The 24,598-nt window shown below is 45.8% G+C and overlaps 1 protein-coding gene across 1 annotated transcript in view; it reads right to left on the minus strand.

Moving 5' to 3' along the window:
* Window positions 1-1,324: 1,324 nt before the first annotated feature.
* Window positions 1,325-24,598, minus strand: part of LOC105723016 (ubiquitin-conjugating enzyme E2 Q2-like) — a 152,335-nt gene continuing 129,061 nt past the window's right edge. Inside the window, exon 7 of the transcript XR_010339184.1 lies at window positions 1,325-11,384. The gene's annotated coding sequence lies outside the window, so the exon portion shown is untranslated. The remainder of the gene's footprint in view (window positions 11,385-24,598) is intronic.

Consider the following 24,598-nt stretch of genomic DNA (forward strand, 5'->3'; position numbering starts at 1 on the left):
TACTATCCAGGGGTGCAAGCCCCTTTCTCACTCCACTGTAATGCTGTGAGAAGGAATTGTAGGGTCTTGGGGTGTGGACCCTCCCCACCCCCACCCTTGGGACACTCTGGATTAATTAAGTGCTGACTTTGGTCTCACCTCCCTGACATGCTCCTTGGGGCCTGCTGGGTCCCCACCCCCAACCCCAGGAGTCCCTCTCTCCTGGGCCTCAGCATGTGCAATACCCTTTGCCCTGGGGACTTCTTGAGGCCTCCACCTGGGACCTAGCCAATAGACAGGAGGCTACCTGGGACCCTCAGGAGTCTTTGTGGGAGGGGTGGGAGCTCCATGGAGTCCACAGAGAACTCCTAGGGGTGTGGGGGAGACCTTATTTCCTGCTAGAAGGAGGTAGAGAGTCTGGGATACACTCCCTCAAGGAGGCTCCTCCTCCATTCAAGACAGTCGCCAAAATGTAGGTGCCTCCTTCCCTGACCCATACTGAGGCAATCAAGCTCTCAGAGAGGGCACGCGCCCAGGGAGCAGGCTCATGTCTTCCTGGAGAACCACTTCTGTTGGTTCTCCCTGCCAAGTTCCAACCTCACTCAGCCAGCACCCAGGCCAGGGTCCCGGAGAAGAGCCCACCACCGCAGCATCATCCCTGCCTTACACAGGGAAATGAAACAGTTCTGTGTCTCTGTTCCCACTTTCACCTTCTAGGGGCCTCGGGATAGCTGATGGGAAAGACCAGGAAGAGCGTGATTCCTGCCCAATTGTGGCCAGCATCTGGATTCTCCCAGAGGGCTGGATTGGGCCTCAGCGAGTGTTCTTCCACCTCCCACCTTCCCTAACTGAGGCTCAGGGCTCTCCAGATGCTACAACCCAACCTGAGGCAGTCCAAAGTCTCCAGTGGAGGGGAAGGTGAACGGATCGGTCTCTGTCCAATTTTCCCTACCCGCCTTGAGCGTAACTCTGGTACCTGGGGCCCACAGCTGACTTCCCTTTGAGGCTGTGGCTGCACCCCACATGACAGGCTTCTGGGTGTCCCCAAGACCCTCCCGGCAGTGTTGAGACTCATGTGCATCCAGCAGGCTGACACACAGGCCAGCAACACGCATGCAAACCCATGCCTGCACGAATGTGCATGGCTCACATCTGCACACACGCCATTCCAGAACTGCGCTCTCCCTTTGCTTGCCCTTGGCATATGTGTGCATGCAGGCAGGCCCGTGCACTTAGCCCAACACTGACGCCCGCAGAACCCACAGGAGGTTCTGGAGGAGGTGTGGCCAGGATGAGGGGTCCCAGCAGTCTCTGACTCAGGGCAATCCCACCAGCCTGGGCTTAGGCCAGAGGGTGAGTCAAGAACTGAGGGTGAGTCAAAACCTCAGCCTTTGAAAGTGCTGGGTTAGAGGCCTGAGTCATTGTGCCCAGCCATTTTTGATTTTTCCTTTTTTTTTTTTTTAACAAGGTCTAGCTCTGTTATCCAGGCTGGAGTGCAGTGGCATGGTCACAGCTTGCTGCAGTCTCAACCTCCTGAGTCCAAGTGATCCTTCCAACTCAGGCTCTTGAATAGCTGAAACCACAGGTGCACACCACCACGCCAGGCTAATTTTATGTATTTTTGGTAAAGGTAGGGTTTTGCTATGGTGCCTAGTCTAGTCTCGATCTCCTGAATTCAAGTGATCTGCCCTCCTGGGCCTCCCAAAGTACTGGTTTACAGGCATGAGCCACTGTGCCCAGTCCGTTATTCTTTTTTCTTTTTCTGTCTTTCTTTTTTTCTTGGGGTGGTGGGGGATGATGTCTTGCCCTGTTACCCGGGTAGAGTGCAGTGGCGTGATTATGGTTTGCTGCAGCCTCAACCTCCTGGAATCAAGTGATTCTCACACCTCAGTCTCTTGAATGGCTGTGACAACAGGTGCACACCACCATGCCTGGCTAATTTTTTGTATTTTTTATAGAGATGGGGCTTTGCCTTGTTACACAGTCTGGTTCCGAATTCCTGAACTCAAGTGATCTGCTTATCTCAGCATCCCAAAGTGCAGAGCTAGAGGCGTGAACCACTGTACCAAGCTGTTTCTTCTTCTTCTTTTTTTTTCCTTTTTTTTTTTTTTTTTGAGATTAAGTCCCTCTTTTTGTCAGGCTGGAGTGCAGTGGCATCATCATGGCTTGCTACAGGCTCAACATCCTGTGCTCAAGCGATCTGATCCTCACACATCAGCTTCTTGAATAGCTGGGACCACAGGTGCACACCACCATGTCTGGCAAATTTTTCAGATTTTTGGTAGAGATGGGTTTTGCCATGTTGCCAAATTTAGTCTCGAACTCCTGAACTCAAGTTATCTGCCCACCTTGGCCTCCCAAAGTGCTGATGTATAGGTGTGACACGTTTTTCTTTTTCAAAAAATTATTTTGAGATTAGATCTTTCTCTGTAACCCAGGCTGTTGTGCAGTGGTGTGATCACAGCTTACTGCAGTCTCAATCTCCTTGGCTCAAGTGATTCTGCCAGCTCAGCCTCTTGAACAGCTGGGACCACAGTTGCACACAACGACTCCTGGCTATTTTTTTGTATTTTTGGTAGAGATGGGGTTTTGCAATTTTGCCCGTTCTGGTATTGAACTCCTGAACTCAAGTGATCTGCCCACTTTGGCCACCCAAAATGCTGAGATACAGGCAATGTCTCACTTGGTTACTTAGGCTGGAGTTGCAGTGGCATGGGCATGTCTTGCTGCAGCCTCAACCTCCTGGGCTCAAGCTATCCTCTTACCTCCACCTCTTAAATAGCTGAGATCAAAGGTGCACACCACCATGCCTGGCTAATTTTTTGTATTTTGGGTAGAGATGGGGTTTTGCCATATTGCTTATTCTGGTCTCGAACTCCTGAACTTAAGTGATTTGCCCACCTTGACCTTCCAAAATACTGGATTACAGGCATGAGCCACTGTGCTCAGCCACTTTTTCTTTTTTCTTTCTTTTCTTTTTTTGGTTGAGATTAGATCTTGCTCTGTTATGTAGGCTGGAGTGCAGCAGCGTGAGCACGGCTTGCTGCAGCCTAAAACTCCTGGGCTCAAGCGATCCTCCCACCTCAGTCTCTTGAATAGTTTGGACCACAGGTCCACACCACTATGCCTGGCTAATTTTTTATATTTATGGTAGAAATGGGGTTTTGTCATGTTGCCCAGTTTGGTCTCAAAATTCTGAACTCAAGTGATCTGCCCACCTCAGCCTCTCAAATGGTTGGGTTACAGGCGTGAGCCAGTGTGTCCAGCCTTTTTTTTTTTTTCCTTCTTTTTTTTTGTGATTAGGTCTCTATTTCCAAGGCTGGAGTGTCATGGTGTAGTCACCAATTGCTGCAGCCTCAACCTTTCAGGCTAAAGCTATCCTCCCACCTCAGCCTCTTGAATAGCGAAAACCACAGGTGCACAATGCCACCACTGGCTAATTTTTTTGTGTTTTTGGTAGAGAAGGGGTTTGGCCATCTTGCCTATGCAAGTCTTGAACTCCTGAACTCAAGTTATCTGCCCACCTTGGCCTCCTAAAGTGCTGGGATCCAGATGTGAGCCACTGTGCCCAGCCTTTTTTTCTTTTCTTTCTTTCTTCCTTTTTTCTTTTCCTTTCTCTTTCTTCTTTCTTTCATTTCTTTTCTTTCTTTCTTTTTCTTTCTTTTTTTTTACATTAAACCTCTCTCTTTTACACAGACTGGAGTGTGGCAGAGTAATTGCAGCTTGCTGTAACCACAAACTCCTAGGCTCAAGCATTTCTCTTATCAAAGCCTCTTGAATGGCTGGGGCCACAGGTGCACACCCCTCTAAACTTGGCCAATATTTTTTATTTTTTGTAGAGATGGGGTTTTGGCCCAATCTTGTCTCCAACTCATGAACTCAAGTCATCTGCCCACCTCAAGCTCCAAAAGTGCTGGGTTACAGGCATGAGCCACTGTGCCCAGCCTTTTTTCTACCTTTTTTTTAAATTAGGTCTTGTTGTGTTATGCAGGCTGGAGTGCAGTGGCATGATCACAGCTTGCTGCAGCCTTGACCTCCTAGGCTCTAGTGGTCCTCTCAGCTCAGCCTCTTGAATGGCTAGGACCACAGGTGTACACAAACACACCTGGCTAATTTTTTGTATTTTTCATAGAGACGAGGTTCTGCCACATGACCAAGTCTTGTCTCAAACTCCTGAAATCAAGTGATCTGCCCACCTCGGCCTCCCAAAGTGCTGGATTGCAGGTGTAAGCCACTGTGTCCAGCACTTATGTCTTCTTTTTTGTTTGTTTGTTTTCTTTTGTGATTAGGTTTCACTCTGTTACCCAGGCTGGAGTGCAGCGGCGCGGTCACGGCTTGCTTTAGCCTTAACCTCCTGATCCTCCCACCGCAGCCTCTTTAATAGTAAGAACTAAAATGTAAAATAACACGTCTGGCTCATTTTTTTTTTCATAGAGATGTAGTTTTGCCATGTTGCCCTGTCTTGTCTCAAACTCATGAGCTCAAGTGATCTGCTCTCCTTGTCTCCCAAAGTGCTGGGTTACAGGCGTGAGTTACTGTGACAAACCCTTTTTTTCTTTTTATGTATTTATTTATTTTGTTTGTGTTTTTTTGAGATTAGATCTCCATCTGTTACCCAGGCTGGAGTGCAGTGGCATGGTAATGACTTTCTGCAGCATCAACCTCCTGGGCTCATGTGATCCTCCCACCTCAGCCGCTTGAACATCTGGGACAACAGGTGCACACCACCACTCCGGGCTAACTTTTTATACTTTTGGTAGAGACTGAGTTTTTCATGTTGCCCAGTATCGTCTCAAACTCCTGAACTCAAGTGATCTGCCCACCTAGGCCTCCCAAAGGGCTGAGTTACAGGCAGGAGTCAGATTAGGTCTTGTGCTCTTTCCCAGGCTGGAGTGTGATGGCGAGGTCATGAGTTGCTGCAGTCTCAGCCTTTCAGGCTAAAGCGATCCTCCCACCTCAGCCTCTTGAATAGCTGAAACCACAGGTGCACACCACCACGCCTGGCTAATTTTTTGTCTTTTTGGTAGAGATGAGGTTTGGCCATGTTGTATAGGCAAGTCTCAAACTCCTGAACTCAAGTGATCGGCCCATCTTGTCCTCCCAAAGTGTTCGGTTACAGGCGCAAGCCACTGTGCCCAGCTTTTATTTTCTTCTTTCTTTTCTTTCTTTTTTAGATTAGGTCTTGTTCTTTAACCCAGGCTGGAGTGCAGCGTCATGTTCACAGCTTGTTGAAGCCTCAACCTCCTGGCTCAAGCTATCATCCCACCTAAGCTTCTTGAATAGCTGACGCCACAGGTACAGAGCAGTAAGTCTGGCTTCTATTTTGTATTTTTCATAGAGACAGGGTTATGCCATGTTGCCCACTCTGGTCTCCAACTCCTGAACTCAAGTGATTTGCCCACCTTGACCTCCCAAAATGCTGAGTTAAAGGCATGAGCCACTGTGCCCAGCCACATTTTTGTTGTTGTTGTTGTCGAGATTAGGTCTTGCTCTGTTATGCAGGTTGGAGTGCAGCAGCGTGATCATGGCTTGCTGCCTCCTAAAACTCCTGGACTCAAGTGATCTTCCCACCATATCCTCTTGAGTAGCTGGGACCACAGGTGCACACCATCACGCCTAATTTTTTTATTTATGGTAGAAATGGGGTTTTGCCATAATGCCCAGTTTGATCTTGAAATTCTAAACTCAAGTGATCTGTGCACCTTGGCCTCCCAAAGTGCTGAGTTGCAGGCACAAGTGACTGTGAACTGCTGTTTTTCTTCTTTTTCTTTTTCTTTTTCTTTTTTTTTAATTTTGATATTAGGCCTCACTCTGTTTTTCAGGCTGGAGTTGGGTGGCATGGTCACAGACTGCTGAAGCCTCAACCTTTTGGGCTAAAGTGACCCTTCCACTTCAGCCTCTTGAATAGTTGAAACCACAGGTGCACACCACTATGCCTGGCTAATTTTTTGTATTTTGGTAGAGGTTGAGTTTTGCCATGTTGCAACGTCTGGTCTCGAACTCCTAAACTCAAGTCTCAAGTGATCTGCCGAACTTTGGCCTTCCAAAGTACTAGGTTACAGGAGTGAGACACTGTGCCCAGCACTTTTTTCTTCTTTCTTTCTTTTTTTTTTTTTTTGAAATTAGGTTTTGCTCTCTTACCCAAGCTAGAGTGCAGCCACGTGATCACCACTTGCTGCAGCTTCAACCTCCTGCACTAGAGCGATCCTCCCATCCAAGCCTCTTGAGTAGCCAAGGCCACAGGTGCACACCAGTAAGGCTGGCTAATATTTTGTGTTTTTCCTATAGATGGGCTTTTGCCATGTTGCCCAGTCTGATCTCCAACTCCTGACTCAAGTGATCTGCCCACTTTGGTCTCCCAGAGAGCTGGGTTACAGGCATGAGCCACTGGGCCCAGCCCTTTTTTCTACCTTTTTTTGCATTTAGGTCTTGCTCTGTTATGCAGGGTGGCATGCAGCAGTATGATCATAGCTTGCTGTAGCCTTAACCTCCTGGGATCTAGCCATTCTCCCACCGTAGCCTGTTGAATAGCTGGGAACACAGGTGTACACAAACATGCCTGGTGAATTTTTTGCATTTTGGTAGAGATGTGGTTTTGCTATGTTACCAAGTCTTGTCTCAAACTCCTGAACTGAAGTGATCTGTCCAACTTCACCTCTCAAAGTGCTGGGTTACAGGCATGAGTCACTGTGCCCAGCTTTTTTTTTCTTTCTTTCTTCTTTTCTTTTCTTTGGTGGGGGCAGAGATTAGGTCTTGCTCTCTCACCCAAGCTGGACTGCAGTGGTGTGGTCATGCCTTGCTGTGGCGTGGTCATGCCTTGCTGTGGCCTCAATCTCCTGGGCTCAAGCGATTCTCCCACCTCAGCCTCTTGAATAATTGAGACCACTGGTGCACACCACGATGCCTGGGCAAAATTTTGTATTTTTGGTAGAGATGGGCTCTTGCCAAATTGCAAAGTCTGGTCTCAAACCCACTGAATTCAAGCGATCTGCCCACCTCAGCCTTCCAAGGTGCCTGGTTACAGGTGTTAGCTACTGTGCCAAGCCCTTTTTTCTTCTATTTTCCCTTTTTCTTTTTTCTTTTTTTTTTTTGAGATTAGTTCTCCTGCTATTATCCAGGTTGGAATGCAGTGGCATGATCATGGCTTGCTGTAGCCTCAACCTCTAGGGCTAGGGTGATCCTCCCACCTCAGCCTCTTGAATAGCTAAAACCACAGGTGCACATCACCATGCCTGACTAATTTTTTTTTTTAATTTTTGGTAGTGATGGGATTTTGCCATGTTGCCCATTCTGGTGTCAAACTCCTGAATTCAAGTGATCTGCTCACCTTGGCCTTTCATAGTGCTGGGTTACATGCATGAACCACTGTACCCAGCCCTTTTTCTTTTTCTTTCTTTTTCCTTTTTTTTAACATTAGTTCTCACTCTATTAGCCAGGCTGGAGTGCAGTGGCATGATCACGGCTTGCTGCAGCCTCCACCTCAAAGGCTCAAGCAATCCTCCCACTGCAGCCTCTTGAATAGCTGGGACCACAGGTGCAAACCACCACACTTGGATGATTTTTTTGTATTTTTGGTAGAGATTGGGTTTTCCCATGTTGCCTGGTCTGGCGTTAAACTCATGAACTCAAGCGATCTGCCCTCCTTTGCCTCCCAAAGTGCTGGGTTACAGGTGTTCGCCACTGTGCCCAACCTTTTTTTTTTTCTGTTTGTTGTTGTTGTTGTTTGTTTGTTTGTTCATTCATTTTATTTGAGATTGGGTCTTGCTCTGTTGCCCTGGCTGGAGTGCAGTGGCGTGATCATGACTTACTGCAGCCTAAACCTTCTGGGCTCAAGTGATCCTCTCACCTCAGCCTCCTGAATAGCTTGGATCACAGGTGCACACCACCATGCCTGGCGAGTTTTTGTATATTTGGTAGTGATAGGTTTTGCCATGTTGCCCAGTCTTGTCTTAAACTCCCAATCTCAAGTGATCTGCCCACCTCGGCCTCCCAAACTGCTGTGTTTCAGGTGTGAGCTACTGTGCTCAGCTTCTTTTTTTTCTATTTTTTTTTGTTTTTTTTGTTTTGTTTTTGGTTTTTGGTTTTGGTTTTTGTTTTGACATTAGGTCTCGTTCTGTTACCCAGGCTGGAGTGCACTGGCATGGTCATGGCCTGCTGCAGCCTCACCCTTTTAAGCTAAAGGGATCCTCCTACCTCAGCCACTTGAGTAGCTGGGTCCACAGGAGCACACCACCAATTCTGGTTATTTTAAATTTATGGTACAGATGGGGTTTTGCCATGTTGCCCAGTCTTGTATTGAACTCCTAAACTCAAGTGATCTGTCCACTTTGGCCTTCCAAAGTGCTGGACTACAGCCATGAGCCACGGTGCCCAGCAGAGTTTTTTTTTCTTTTCTTTTCTTTTTCCTTTTTTCTTTCTTTCTTTCTTTTTTTTTGAGATTAGGTCTTGCTCTGTTACCCAGGCTGGAGTACAGTGGCATGTTCACGGCTTGCTGCAGCCTCAACCTCCTAGGCTCAAGTGATCCTCCCACCTGAGCCTCTTGAATAGCTGGGACCACAGGTGCACACCACTGTGCCTGGCTAATTATTCATATTCTTGGTAAAGGTGGGGTTTTACCATGTTGCCCAGTCTAGTCTCAAACTCCTGACCTCAAGTGATCTGCCCACCCTGGGCTCCCAAATTGCTTCATTACTATCATGTGCAACAGTGTCTGGACTTTTTTTTTTTTTGAGAATAGGTCTCATTCTGTTACCCAGGCTGGAATGCAGCAGCCTGTACTCATGGCTTGGTGCAGCCTCAACCTCCTGGGCTTAAGCGATTCTCTAACCACAGCCTCTTGAACAGCTTGGACTACAGGTACTCACCATCATGCCTGGCTAATTTGTTTTGTATTTTTGGTAGAAATGGGGTTTTGCTAGATTGTCTCAAACTCCAGAACACAAGTGATCTGCCCACCTTGGCCTCTCCGAGTGCTGGGTTACATGCGTGATCCAGTGTTTCCAGCCCTTTTTTCTTTTTTTTTTTTCCTTTCTTTCTTTTTAGATTAGGTCTTGCTCTGTTACCCAGGCTTGAGTGCAGTGGCATAATCACGGCTTGCTGCAGTCGCAACATCTTGGGTTCAAGTGATCCTCCCACCTCAGCCTCTTGAATAGCTGGGACCACAGGTGCACACCACAACACCTGGCAAATTATCTATATTTTTGGTAGAGATGGGGTTTTGCGATGTTACCCAGCCCGGTCTCCAACTCCTGAACTCAAGTGATCTGCCCACCTTGGCCTCCCAAAGTTCTGGGTTATAGGCATGAGCTACTGTGCCCAGACCTTTGTTCGTTTTTTTTTTAATTTAGGGTTTGTTTTTTTTTTGAGATTAGGTCTCGCTCTGTTACCCAGGCTGGAACGCAGTGGCTTGGTGGCTTGGTCACAGCTTGCTAAAACCTCAACCTTCTATTCTGAAGTGATCCTCTCATCTCAACCTCTTGAATAGCTGGGATTACAGGTGGACATTACCAGGCCTCCCTAATTTTTTGTAGTGATGGGGTTTTGCCATGTTTCCCAGTCTTGTCTCCTGAACTCAAGTGATCTGCCTACCTCATTTTTCCAAAGTGCTTGGTTACAGGTGTGAGTCACTGTTCCCAGCCCATTTTTCTTTTTGTTTCTTTTTTGTTTTGTTTTGTTTGAGATTAGGTCTCTCTTTGTTACCAAGGCTGGAGTGCAGTGGTGCAATCACAGCTTGATGCAGCCTCAACCTCCTGGGTTCACGTGATCCTCCCACTCAGTCTCTTGAATTGCTGGGACCACAGTTGCAAACCAAAACACCTGGCTAATTTTTTGTAGAGATGGGTTTTGCCATGTTGCCCAGTCCAATATCAAACTCCTGAACTCAAGTGATCTGCCCATCTTAGGCTCACAAAGTGCTGGGTTATGGGCGTGAGACACTATGGCCATTCTTTTTTTCTTTTCTTTTCTTTCTTTTTTTTTTTTTTTTTGACATTAGCCCTTGCTCTCTTACCCAGGCTGGAGTGCAGTGGCGTGACTACAGCTTTCTGCAGCCCCAAATTTCTGGGCTCAAGCGATCCTCCCTCCTCAGCCTCTTGAATAGCTGGGACCACAGGTGCACACCACCACGCTGAGCTAATTATGTGTATTTTTGGTAGAGATGGGGTTTTGCCATGTTGCCGTTTGGCCTCGAACTCCTGAACTCAAGTGGTCTGCCCACCTTGGCCTCCCAAAGTGCTGGGTTTACAGGCATGAACCACTGTGCCTAGCCCTTTTTTTCTTCTTTTTAATTTTTTTTTTTTTTTTTGAGATTAAGTCTCCCTCTATTACCCAGGCTAGAGTGCAGTGGCTTGATCATGGGTTGCTGCAGCCTTAACCTCCTGGGCATAAACAATCCTCCCATCACATTCTCTTCAACAGCTGGAACCACAGGGGCATAACCCCACACCTGGCTAACTTTTTCTATTCTCGATAGAGTTGGATTTTGCCATGTTGCCAAGTCTGGTCTCAAATTCCTGACTTCAAGTTATCTGCCCACCTCGGCCTCCCAAAGTGCTGTGTTTATAGGCATGAGCCACTGTGCCCAGCTGTTTTTTTTGTTTGTTTGGTTGGTTGGTTTTTTGTTTTTTTGAGATTATGTCTGGCTATGTTATCCAGGCTGGAGTGCAGTGTTGTGGTCATGGCTTGCTTCAGTGTCAACCTCCTGTACTCAAGCAATCCTCCCATCTCAGCTTCTTGAATAGCTGGGACAACAGGTGCACACCACCACACCTGGCTATTTTTTTGTATTTTTGTTAGAGAAAAGTTTCATCATGTTGATCAGTCTGGTGTTGAACTGCTGAACTCAAGTGATCTGTCCACCTTGGCCTTTCAAAGTGCTAAGTTACAAGGGTAAGCCACTGTGCCCACCCATTTCTCCTTCTTTTTTCTGTTTTCTGTTTTCTTTAAGATTCGTTTTTGCTCTTTTACCCAGGCTAGAGTGCAGCGTCGTGATCACAGCTTGGTACAGTGTCAATCTCCTGGGTTTAAGTGATCCTGCCACCTCAGCCTGTTGAATAGCTTAAACCACAGGTGCACATCACCATGGCTGGCTAATTTTTTTTTTATTTATGGTAGAGATGGGGTTTTGCCATCCTGTCTAGTCTGGTCTTGAACTCCTAAAGTCAAGTGATCTGCCCACTTCGGACTCCCAGTGGGCTGGTTTACGGGCATGAGCCACGATGCTCAGTCCTTTTTCCTTTCCTTTCCTTTCCTTTCTTTCTTCTTCTTCTTTCTCTTTTTTTTTTCTCTTTCTCTTTCTTTCTTTCCTTCCTTCCTTCCTTCTTTCTTTCTTTTTTTCTTTCTTTTTTTCTGGGATTAGGTCTCGTTCTGTTACCCAGGCTGGAGTGCAGTGGCATGATGATGGCTTGCTGCAGGAAAAAAATAAAAATAATGTAAAAAAGAAGAAAAAAGGGCTGTTCACAGTGGCTCATGCCTGTAACCCAGCACTTTGAAAGGCCAAAGTTGGCAGATCACTTGAGTTCAGCAGTTTGAGACCAGACTGAGCAACATGGCAAAATCCCATCTCTACCCAAAATACAAAAAATTAGCAAGGCATGGTGGTGTGCACCTCTGGTTTCAACTATTCAAGAGGCTGAGGTGGAGGATCATTTAAGCCCAGGAAGTTGACGATGCAGCAACTCGTGATCATGCCACTGCACTCCAGCCTGGATAATGGAGTGAGACTTAGTGAATTATCTCACCAAAAAAAAAAAAAAGAAAGAAAAGAAAAGAAAAGAAAAATGAACAACAAAGGACTGGCCAGCGTGGCTCATCCCTGTAACTTAGCACTTTTGGAAGCCAGGCATGGTGGTGTGCACCAGTAGTCCCACCAATTCAAAAGGCTGAGGTAAGAAGATCTCTTAAGCTCAGGAGGTTGAGGCTGCAGCAAGCCATGATCACACCACTGCACTCCAGCTTGGGTAACAGAGCAAGACATAATTTCAAAAAGGAAAAAAAAGCTGGGCACAGTCACTCACTCTTGTAACCAAGCACTTTGGGAGGCCGAGGTTGGCAGATCACTTGAGTTCAGGAGTACAGGACCAGACTGTGCAACGTGGCTAAACCCCATCTCTACCAAAAGTGCAAAAAATAAGCCAGGCATGGTGGTGTTCACCTGTGGTCCCAGCCATTCAAGAGGCTATAGTGGGAGGATTGCTTGAGCCCAGGAGTTTCAGGCTGCAGCAAGCTGTGATCATGCCACTACACTCCAGCCTGGCTAACAGAGAGAGAGACCTAATCTAAAAATAAACAAATAAATAAATAAAAAAGAAAAAGAAAAGAAAAGAAAAAAGGTTGGAAACAGTGGCTCACACCTGTAATCAAGCACTTTAGAATTTCAGATGGGCAAGTCAGTTGAGTTCAGGAGTTCGAGACCAGAAAAAGCAACATGGCAAAACCCCATCTCTACCAAACATACAAAAAATTAGCCAGGTGTGGTGGTGTGCCCCTGTGGTTCCAGCCATTCAAAAGGTTTAAAGGTTTACATAGGAGGATCCCTTGAGCCCAAGAGGTTTACACTGCAACAAGCCATGATCATGCCACTGCACTCCAGCCTGGGTAACAGAGCAAGACCTAATCTCACAAAAAAAACACACACACACAAACACACACACACACACACACACACAAAAGGGCTGGGAACAGTGGCTCATGCCTGTAACCCAGGTTGAGGCTGCATCAATCTGTGACCATGCCACTGCACTACAGCCTGGGCAACAAAGTGAAACCTAATCTCAAAAGAAAACTAAAAGAAGAAGGAGAAGGAGAAGAAGAAAAAGAAGAAGAGGAGGAGGAGGAAGAGGAGGAGGAGAAAGAAGAAGAAGAAAAGAAGAAGAAGAAGAAAAGAAGAAGAAGAAGACGATGACGACGACGACGACAAAAGGGCTGGGCACAGGGGCTCACGCCTGTAACCCAGCAGTTTGGGAGGCCACAGCGGGCAAATCACTTGAGTTCAGGAGTTCAAGACAAGACTTGGTACCACAGCAAAATCCCATCTCTCCGACACAAAAATTATGCAGGGGGATTTGTGTATACCTGTAGTCCTAGCTATTCAAGAGGCTGAGCTGGTGGATCACTACAGCTTAGGATGTTAAGGCTTCAGCAAGCCGTGATCATGCTGCTGCACTCCAGCCTAAGTAACAGAACAAGACCTAATCTCAAAATAAAATAAAATAAAATAAAAATAATTTTAAAAAGTGCTGGGCACTGTTGCACACACCTGTAACTCAACAATTTGGGAGACCAAAGTATGCAGGTATGCAGACCAGTTGAGTTCAGGAGTTCAAGACTAGACTGGGCAACATGGCAAAGCCCTACCTCTACCAAAAATACAAATAATTAGCCAGGCATGGTAGTGTGCCCCTGCGGCCCCAGCTGCTCAATAGGCTGTGATGAGAGGATCGCTGAGCCCTGGAGGTTGAGGCTGCAGCAAGCCGGGACCACACCACTGCACTCCAGCCTGGGTGCAGTGGTGTGGTCTGTACACCACTGTGAGACCTAATTTCAAAAAAGAAAAAAAACGTGCCTGGTCGCGAAGGCCCGTGGCGGGTGTTGATGCGATGTGATTTCTGCCCAGTGCTCCGAATGTCAAAGTGAAGAAATTCAATGAAGCACGGGTAAACAGCAGGAGTAACTATGACTCTCTTAAGGTAGCCAAATGCCTTGTCATCTAATTAGTGACGCGCATGAATGGATGAACAAGATTCCCACTGTCCCTACCTACTATCCAGCGAAACCACAGTCAAGGGAACGGGCTTGGCAGAATCAGTGGGAAAAGAAGACCCTGTTGAGCTTGACTCTAGTCTGGCACAGTGAAGAGACATGAGAGGTGTAGAATAAGTGGGAGGCCCCTGGCGCCCCCCTGTCCCCGCGAGAGGGCGGGGCAGAGTCTGCCGGCCTTGCGGGCCGCCAGTGAAATACCACTACTCTGATCTTTTTTTCACTGACCCTGTGAGGCAGGGGGGCGAGCCCCAAGGGGCTCTTGCTTCTGGCGCCAAGCAACCGGCTGTGTGTACTTAAAGAGGGCCAAATCAAGAACGAACTGCCATTCACAATTGCTACAAAGAGAATAAAATACCTAGGAATACAACTAACAAGGAATGTAAAGGACCTCTTCAAGGAGAACTACAAACCACTGATCAACGAAATAAGAGAGGACACAAACAGATGGAGAAACATTCCATGTTCATGGTTAGGAAGAATCAATATCGTGAAAATGGCCATACTGCCCAAAGTAATTTACAGATTCAACGCCATCCCCATCAAGCTACCAATGACCTTCTTCACAGAACTGGAAAAAACCACCTTAAACTTCATATGGAACCAAAAGAGAGCCCGCATAGCCAAGTCAATTCTAAGCAAAAAGAACAAAGTGGGAGGCATCACACTACCGGACATCAAACTATACTACAAGGCTACAGTAATCACAACAGCCTGGTACTAGTACCAAAACAGAGATATAGACCAATGGGACAGAACAGAGGCATCGTAGGCAACACAACATATCTACAACAATCCGATCTTTGACAAACCTGATAAAAACAAGCAATGGGGAAAGGATTCCCTGTTCAATAAGTGGTGCTGGGAAAACTGGCTAGCCATATGCAGAAAGCAGAAGCTGGACCCCTTCCTGACACCTTACACTAAAATTAACTCCATATAGATTAAAGACTTAAACATAAGACCTAACACCATAAAAACCCTAGAAGGAAACCTAGGCAAAACCATTCAGGACAAAGGTGTAGGCAAGGACTTCATGACCAAAACACCAAAAGCATTGGCAACAAAAGCCAAAATAGACAAATGGGACCTAATCAAACTCCACAACTTCTGCATGGCAAAAGAAACAGTCATTAGAGTGAATCGGCAACCAACAGAATGGGAAAAAACTTTTGCAGCCTATCCATCTGACAAAGGGCTGATATCCAGAATTACAACGAACTAAAACAGATTTACAAGAAAAAAACAAACAAGCCCATTCAAAAATGGGCGAAGGATATGAACAGATACTTTACAAAAGAAGACATACATGAGGCCAACAAGCATATGAAAAAATGCTCATCATCACTGGTCATTAGAGAAATGCAAATCAAAACTACATTGAGATACCATCTCATGCCAGTTAGAACGGCGATCATTAAAAAATCTGGAGACAACAGATGCTGGAGAGGATGTGGAGAAATAGGAACATTTTTACACTGTTGGTGGGAGTGTAAATTAATTCAAGCATTGTGAAGACACTGTGGCGATTCCTCAAGGACCCATAGAAATTCCATTTGACTCAGCAATCCCATTACTGGGTATATATCCAAAGGATTATAAATCACTCTACTATAAGGACACATGCACAGGAATGTTCATTGCAGCACAGTTTACAATAGCAAAGACCTGGAACCAACCCAAATGCCCATCGATGATAGACTGGACAGGGAAAATGTGGCACATATACACCATGGAATATTATGCAGCCATCAAAAACGATGAGTTCACGTCCTTTGTAGGGACATGGATGAACCTGGAAACCATCATTTTCAGCAAACAAACACAGGAACACAGAATCAAACATCGCATGTTCTCACTCATAGATGGGTGTCGAACAATGGGAACACATGGACACAGGGAGGGGAGCGCTATACACTGGGGTCTGTTGGGGGGCATTGGGGGACAGTGGGGGGTGGGGTGTTGGGGAGAGATAGCATGGGGAGAAATGCCACATATAGGTGAAGGAGAGGAAGGCAGCAAATCACACTGCCACGTATGCACCTATGCAACAATGTTGCATGTTTTTCACATGTACCCCAAAACCTAAAATGCAGTAAAAAAAATTATCAGTATGAAATTCTAGGCCTACAAAACTGTCACTCAAAAGTGAAAGTCAAATAAATTTTAGACACATAAAGTAAATAAAAGGCAAACCGATTGGAACACCAGTAAAAATTCTCACAAAGGAAACCCCAAGCCCAGATAGATTTACTGGTAGATTCTACCAAAGATTTAAAGAAGATTATACCAACTTTGCATACATTCTTTGGGAACACTGAAGAGGAGTCAATATTTATGAACTCATTTATGGAACACCAACATTACCCTGTTATCAAAAACAAAGACAATACAAGAAAAGAAAGCAACAGCTCATTGTCCCTCATAAGCAAAGATGCAAAAATTTTTAACAAAATGGCAACATATAGAACCCAACAATATATTAAAAAGATAATGCATTGTGACCAACCAGGCCATATTGTGGGACTGCAAGGTTTATCATTCTAAAAGCATTCAGTGTAATTTACTATATTAACTAAAAGTAGAAAAACCATATGATTAGCTGAATGGAGGAATAAAAAGCATTTGATAAAAAAAAATGTATATGAAAGCAGCTTACAAATTGAAAAGTGCAAAAGTGCTATACAATTACGACGTGTTATTTTTGGGTCATAGTTAACAGTTACACACAGATATACATACATGTATATATGTATATGTATGCATGTATAAGAAAGAGACAGGAATGTATATATTCTACACCACAAATTCCTGTGTTCGTGTTCTCCACGATACTGATCATAGCAAGTGTGTAGAGAGTAGATGCACAATACACGTATTTGAGTGAATGGATGCATGAATAAGTGAGTGAACAACAAATAGGGATTCTGTACCATATTATGAGGGCACCCCTTCAGCTTAAAAGAGAAAGACATTGTGAAATCAGTCTTCCATCAGTGGTTGGAAGTTATGCTCATTCTGTACTTCCTTATAGCATCTCATCATTTGTACTGTACTGTTATAGGTCATTCTCATTACTCATTTGGTTAAAACTATTTACCTAAAATATAGACAATAAAGTTATAGGAAACCAAAAGTCAGGATTGTATTTCTATTGAATAGTCTATTCTTTTGGATATTTTGGCTACCCAAATACTGAATTTCCTTAGTACTCAGATCACACTTGAGGAGAAACTGTTTTGGTTTACTCTAAAAAGATCTTGTAATACCTGACAATTATTAACATAAGTTCTATTAAGCATTTATAAGTATCACAAATTAATCCACTTGGGTTTCGTTTCCTGATTTATAAAACATTATCCAAGTGTACCTTGCCCCTAAACTGTTCTTGCTCTTTTTTGAAAATCTTTGACCTTTTATACAATAATTAACTTGCAACCTATACTCTACATAGTCCTCACATCTACTGAAAATCTCATACAAACAATTGTTCATTTTCTTCTGTTTCCCCTCACCACAGGAAACACACACATAAGGAATGAAAAAATATATACATACATACACACATATATACACACACACACACACATATATAATCCTTCTGTTTATAGTATTACTAAAGGACACTCTTTATTATCCCCTTCAAGGAAGAGCATATCGCAAACTCTAAATCATTGGTCTATTTGTAATTTTATTGTGGAAAATAATTACTAGATTAGTAAGTCTGTGGGCATTGACTACGGGTATAAGAATTAAATATTAAGTCTAAGTCACTGATTTGAAATGTAAAATGTGAAATTTCAATATGCTTATAGAAAAGCACACGTTTTGAATCACTTGCAATGATTTATTTTTAATCAAAACAAACAAGTTAGACAAATAATTTTAATGATGACAATAAAAATCAGAACCACAGTGTTATCATATTCCTAAGGATAAAAGACTGTTAAGCAGCTAATACTTTGTGACTGAGGCTAAGTGTCATTCTGTAGTGATGATGTTAATCACTATGTAACTTTTATTATATGGACTTTGTTAAAGTACCTAGTATATATTTTATTGAAACCTGTGTAATATGTTTTATATTATGCCCCATATAACATTTTAATATGTAGACTTTAGAGGTCCTATCCCTCATCAGATGTCTTGGAATTTGTTTGAGGTTGCAGTCCATCAGTCAATTGTAAGTGTCTTTTGAATTTCTTACTATGTGATAGCATCAATAAAGGCAATGATAAGCAAAAAAAAAAGTGCTTGGCACAGTGGCTCAAGCCTGTAATCCAGCAATATCAGAGGCCAAAGTGGGCTGATCACTTGAGTTCAGTAGTTTGAGATAAGACGACTGAGCAACATGTCAACCACCATGTCTACAGAAAATACAAAACATTAGCCAGACATGGTGGCATGCACCTGTGGTCACAGCTATTGAGAGGCTGAGATGGGAAGATTGCTTAAGCCCAGGCTGCCAAAAGGTTGATCATGCCACTGCACAGCCTGGGTAACAGAGTAAGATCTAATCTGGAAAAAAAAATGAAAAGAAAAAGAACGAAGAAGAAGAAGAGGAGGAGGATGAGAAGGAGGGAGGAGGAGGAAGAAGAAAGGGCTGGGCACAGTGGCTCATGCTTGTTACCTAGTAATCTGGCAGACTAAGGTGGGCAGATAACTTGAGTTCAGGAGTTCGAGACAAGACTGGAAAACATGGCAAAATCCTATCTCTACCAAAAATACAAAAAATTTTCGAGGCATGGTTGTGTGCACAAGAGGCTGAGGTAGGAGGATCCATTGAGCCCAGGAGGTTGAGACTGCAGCAAGCCATTACCACGACACTGCACTCCAGTCTGGGTAACAGAGTGAAACCAGAAAGAAGAAAGAAAAAAAAAAAGAAAAGGAAAGGAAAAAGAAAGAAAGCAGAAAAGAAAAGAAAGAGAAAAAAGAAAAAGTGATGGGAGCAGTGGCTCATGCCTGTAACCCAGCATTTTGGGAGGTTGAGGTGGGCAGATCACTTGAATTCAGAAGTTCAAGATTAAACTGAGCAAAATGGCAACACCCCATCACTACCAAAAATACAAAAAATTAGCCAGGCATGGTGGTGTGCACCTGTAGTTCTAGCTATTCAAGAGGCTGAGGTGGGAAAATCGCTTGAGCTCAGGTGGTTGATGCTGCAGCAATCTGGATCATGCCGCTGCACTCCAGCCTGCATAAAAGAGCAAGACTTAATTTGAAAAAAAAAAGAAGAAGAAGAAGAAAAGAAAAGAAAAAGAAAAAAGAAAATAAACACAGTGAATCACGCCTGTAACCCAGCAATTCCAGAGGCTGAGGTGGCCAGATCACTTGAGTTCAGGAATTCGAGAACAGACTGGGCAACATGTCAAAATCCTATCTCTACCAAAAATACAGAAAATTAGGGTGGCATGCTGTTGTGAACCTGCCATCCCAGCTATTCAAGAGGCTGTGGTGAGAGGATTGCTTGAGCCCAGAATGTTGATGCTGCAGCAAGCCATGTAATGTCACTGCACTCCAGTCTTGGGAACAGAGCAAGACCTAAACTAAAAAACAAAAACAAATGCAAAAAACAAAACAGGGCACAGTGGCTCACACCTGTAACCCAACACTTTGGGAAGTTGAGGTGGACAGATCTCTTGAGTTCAGTAGCTTGAGACCAGAGTGGGCAACATTGCAAAACCCCATGTCTACAAAAAATATCAAAAATTAGCCAGGCATTGTGGTGTCCACCTGTGATCCCAGCTATTCAGGAGGCTGTGGTGGGAGGATTGCTTGAGCCCAGAAGACTTAGGCTGCAGCAAGCCATAATAACGCCACTGCACTACAGACAGGGCAACAGAGCAAGACCTACTGTCAAGTCAAACAAACAAAAAACAGAAGAAAAAAGGGCCAGTCACAGTGGCTCACACCTGTAACCTAGCACTTTGGGAGGCATAGGTGGGCATGTCACTAGATTTCAAGAGTTTGAGACCAGACTGGGTAACATGGCAAAACCCAATCAAAAATTAGCCATATGTGGTGGTGTGCACCTTTGGTACCAGCTATTCAAGAGGCTAAGGTAGGAGGATTGCTTGAGCCCAGGAGGTTGAGGCTGCAATAAGCCGTGATCATGCTACTGCAGCCTCAAACTCCTGGGGTCAAGAGATCCTCCCACCTCAGCTTCTTAAATAGCTGAGACCACAGGTGCATACCACCATGCCTGGCTAATTTTTTGTATTTTTGGTAGTGATGGCATGTTGCCATGTTGCCCAGTCTTGTCTCCAACTTCAGAACACAAGTGATCTGCCCACCTCAGACTCCCAAGTTTCTGGGTTACAGTCATCAGCCACTGTGCCTGGCACTTTTTTATTCTGTTTCCTCTTTTTTTGAGATTAGGTCTTGCTCTGTTACCCAGGCTGGAGTGCAGCAGCGTGGTCATGGCTTGCTATAGACTCAACCTCCAGGGCTCAATCGATCCTTTCACCTCAGCCTCTTGAATAGCTGGGACCACAGGTGCACAACACCACAGCTGGCTAATTTTTTGTATTTTTTATAGAGATGGGGTTTTGCCATTTTGCCCAGTCTTGTCTCAAACTCCTGAACTCAAGTGATCTGCCCACCTCAGCCTGCGAAATTGCTGCATAACACCTGTGAGCCACTGTGCCCAGCCCTGTTTTTCTTCTTCCTTTTCTTCTTCTTCTTCTCCTCTTCTTCTTATTCTTCTTCTTCTTCTTCTCCTTCTTCTTCTTCCTCCCCCTCCTCCTCCTCCTCCACCTCCTCCTCTTCTCAGGCAAGAAGTGCAGCAGCATGATCATGGCTTGCTGCAGCCATAACCTCCTAGGCTCTAGTGATCCTCTCACCTCATTCTCTTGAACAGCTAGGACCACAGGTGAATACCAACACTCCCGTCTAATTTTTTTGTATTTTTGGTAGAGATGTGGTTTTGCCACGTTGCCAAGTCATGTTTCAAACTCCTAAACTCAAGTTATCTGCCCATCTCGGCCTCCCAAAGTGCGGGTTACAGGCATGAGCCACTGTGCCCAGCCATTTTTTCTTTACTTTTCTTTTTTCTTTTTCTTTGAGATTAGGTCTTGCTCTGTTACTGTGGCTGGAGTGCAGTGGCGTGGTCACACTTACTGCAGACTCAACCTCCTGGGCTCAAGCAATCCTCCCACCTTAGCCTCTTGAATAGCTGGAACCACAGGTGCACACCACCATGCCTGGCTAATTTTTTGTATTATTGGCAGAGATGGGGTTTTGCCATGTCGCCAAGTCTCATCTCAAATTCCTGAACTAAAGTGATCTGGCCACCTGGGCCTCCCAAAGTGCTGGGTTACAGGCGTGAGTGACTGTGCCCAGTCCTTTTTTCTTTTCTTTTCTTTTTTTTTTTTTTTTGAGATTAAGTCTTGGTTTGTTACCCAGGCTGGAATGCAGTGGCATGGTCTTGGCTTGCTGCAGTCTCAAACTCCTGGGTGCACACCACCACATCTGGTCTCAAACTCCTGAACTCCAGTGATCTGCCAACCTCGGCCTCCCAAAGTGCTGGGTTACAGGCATGAGCCACTGTGCCCAGTCTGTTTTCCTTTTTCTTCTCTTTCTTTTTTGAGATTATGTCTTGCCCTCTAATTCAGGCTGGAATGCAGCGGTGTGATCATGGCTAGCTGCAGCCTTAACCTTCTAAGCTCTAGGGATCACCTCAGCCTCTTGAGTAGCTAGGACCACACGTGTACATAATATGCCTGTCTAATTTTCCTGTATTTTTGGCAGAGAAGTGGTTTTGCCATGTTGCCAAGTTTTGTTTTGAACTCCTGAACTCAAGTGATCTTCCCACCTCAGCCTTCCAAAGTGCTGGGTTACAGGCGTGAGCCACTGTGATCTGCACTTTTGTCTTCTTTTTTTCCTTTGAGATTTGGTCTCGCTCTGTTACCCAGGCTGGAGTGCCATAGCGTGGTCATGGCTTGCTTCAGCTTCAACCTTCTGAGCTCAAGCAATCCTCCCTCCTTAGCCTCTTGAATAGCTGGGATCACGCCCAGCTACTTTTTGTATTTTTGGTAGGGGTGTTTTGCCATGCTGCCCAGTCTTGTCTCAAACTCCGGAGCTCAAGTGACCTGCCCACCTCAGCCTTCCAAAGTTGTGGGTTACAGGCATGAGAGCCACTTGGCCCAGCACTTCTTTTGTTTTTTTTTGTTTTTTTTTTTTGAGATTAGGTCTTGCTCCATTACCAAGGCTGGAGTGCAGTGGCATGGTCACGGCTTGCTGCAGACTCAACCTCCTGGGCTCAAGTGATCCTCCCACCTCAGCCTCTTTTATAGTTGGGAACACAGGTGCACACCACCACACCTGGCTAATTTTTTGTATTTTTAGTAGAGATGGGGTTTGTTATGTTGCCCAGTGTGGTCTCGAACTACTGAACTCAAGTGATCTGTCCACCTCGGCATTCTAAAATGCTGGGTTACAGGCCTGAGACACTGTGACCAGTCCTAGTTTCTTCTTCTTTCTTTCTTTCTTTTTTTTTTTTTTTTTTGTTTATTTTTGAGATTAAGTCTCACTTTGTTACCCAGGCTAGAGTGCAGTGGCGCAATTACATCTTGCTTCAGCCTCAACCTCCTGTGCTCAGCTGTGTCCTGGGGTCCAGGAAAGTCAAGAAGTTGCTCCACCTGCTGTTCACCAGGCACCCTGGCAGAGAAGAACCTCTGCCCACTCCAGCCTGACATCAGATCCCGAGGACTGGTCCACCTGCAAGAGGGGAACATGAGACTGTCCCCATTGTCTCCAGAGAGTCCCCTCAAGTCATGGGCACTGATCAGGGTGCAGGTGGGCCCATCAGTCTAACCCAGCATGGGTGTGGCTATACATTGGTCCTGTGAAGAGCCTCAGGGGCTTGTGGCAGCTGGTGTATATCTGGGCTTGGAAGTAGAGGGTGTCCCCCAGCCAAAAGGCAGAGATAGTTGTTTTGCACTCCAGTCCGCTGCCAGAACAGGGACCTCAGGCTCTGGACACCCCAGCTCTGCCTGCCCCTGCCCACAGCCTACTGCCATTTGGCCCAGGCAAGTCACCCCAGCTCCCAAAGAGAGAGCCATGCTTCCCACCTCCTGATGTTTTCCTGCACTGTTCTCACTGACTGTGTTCTCTGCACCAGTCAAGTTCCATTCTGGAAAAACCCTCCACATCCTTGGGAAGGCAGCTTCTCCTTTTGAGACAGAGTCTTCTCTGTCACCCAGGTTGAAGTGGAGTGGCACAATCTCAGCTCACTGCAACCTCCGCCTCCCAGGTTCAAGCGATTCTCCTGCCTCAGCCTCCCGAGTAGCTGGGACTACAAGCATGTGCCACCACACCCAGCTAAATTTTTTATTTTTAGTAGAGACGGGGTTTCACCATATTGGCCAGGCTGGTCTTGAACTCCTGACCTCAGGTGATCTTCCTGCCTCAGGCTTCCAATGTGCTGGGACTACAGGCATGAGCCACTGTGCTTGGCCCCTACTTCTATTTTCTACCTATCATTTGATGCAGCAACCAGGTCTTCCCTGGGCCAGGCTGCTCTGGAGGCGGGGAGGCTGTAATCAGGATGTGGAGTGTAGCAGAGCATGGAATATACACCAGGCTTTCCAGGCACACCTGGGCAGAGAAGTCAGAGGCCCATAGGTGAGTGTCTCTCCTTCCAACCACACCCATCTCACAGGCAGAAAGAGGGAGGCTTCACAAGGGGGTTGAGGTAAACAGGGGAGCCTGGGTCACCTCTGATCTCCTGCCCTCCTGGGAGAAAGCCAGAGGCTTCTGGCTTCTAAGGCCGAGGCCCAGCACACCTCTCCCTCCCCTTGCCTGCAGCTGTTGTCACATATCAAAAGTGAGTTTTTCCCCGAGGGGCTGGAGGCACAGCTCCTTAGGCTTGACTAGGTGGGCAATTCAAACAAGTCCCTGTGATCCCCACCAGCCAGGCCTTCTCATGCCACGCAGCAGTTGGGGGCACCAGGATACACTGGGGGATTCCAGGGATGAGAACACCCTGAGGCTCCCACAGCAGCACTGCCACCCCTAGACCTGCCACAAGCCCCGTGTCCATCCAGCCTTCAAGAACCTGACCCTCACACATACCTGCCCCACTCCTCACACCTGGCTTTCCTCTGAAAAGTGGAACTGGTTCCACCTAGGCCAGCTGGAGAAGGGCCTCAGGAAATGGCCATTTGGGGATTCATTCCAGTTTTAATCATTCATTCATTTATTCACCAAATACTCACTGTCTACTTTTCTGTACCAGGCCAGGGGTGATGGGTCAAGCAGAACACATGTCCCAAGGAGTTTTCCTCTCTTTAGAGACAGACAGGCGTACTTTCAGATCATGAGGGTCCTCTGGGCTCTGGGGTGCCCAGGGCTGGATGCAGGGGAGGGCCTCGCCCACAGGAGGTGCTGATGGGTGTGGACGTGGAGGCCACCGAAGGGTGAGGGTGTCCAGACAGAGGGCCTAGCATGTTTCCAGGCCCAGGGTGTGAGCTGGGGCAGGTGGGGTCCTGCTCTATCTGGAAGGCCTCCTGACTCTGCCAACGATAGGCTGTGGCTAGATCAGGCTTCATCTTAATTTTTAAAATAATATTTAATACATTTTCATTATGTAACTAAACGTACTTATTGCAATAAAAATTATGAAATATAGAAAAGTTAAAAACACCAAAAATCAGCAAACCCCTTCGCTCCCCAAATAACTGCTTCAACGGTATTTTCTGACTTTTTTTCATGTATATTCAGCTATAAATATAAGGTGTACAGGATAGTATCCTTCCCCAATCTGCCAAGCTGGATTTTCACTCAGCAGTGAATGGGGGCAGGCTTTAAACAGGCCAGGCATTGTGAGGGCCCTGGGGAAGCAGGCTAATCCTGTTGCTGGGTG

The sequence above is a fragment of the Aotus nancymaae genome, unplaced genomic scaffold (assembly GCF_030222135.1).
Source record: "Aotus nancymaae isolate 86718 unplaced genomic scaffold, 86718_ANA_hifiasm-v0.15.2.pri h1tg000073l, whole genome shotgun sequence".
Taxonomy (NCBI): domain Eukaryota; kingdom Metazoa; phylum Chordata; class Mammalia; order Primates; family Aotidae; genus Aotus; species Aotus nancymaae.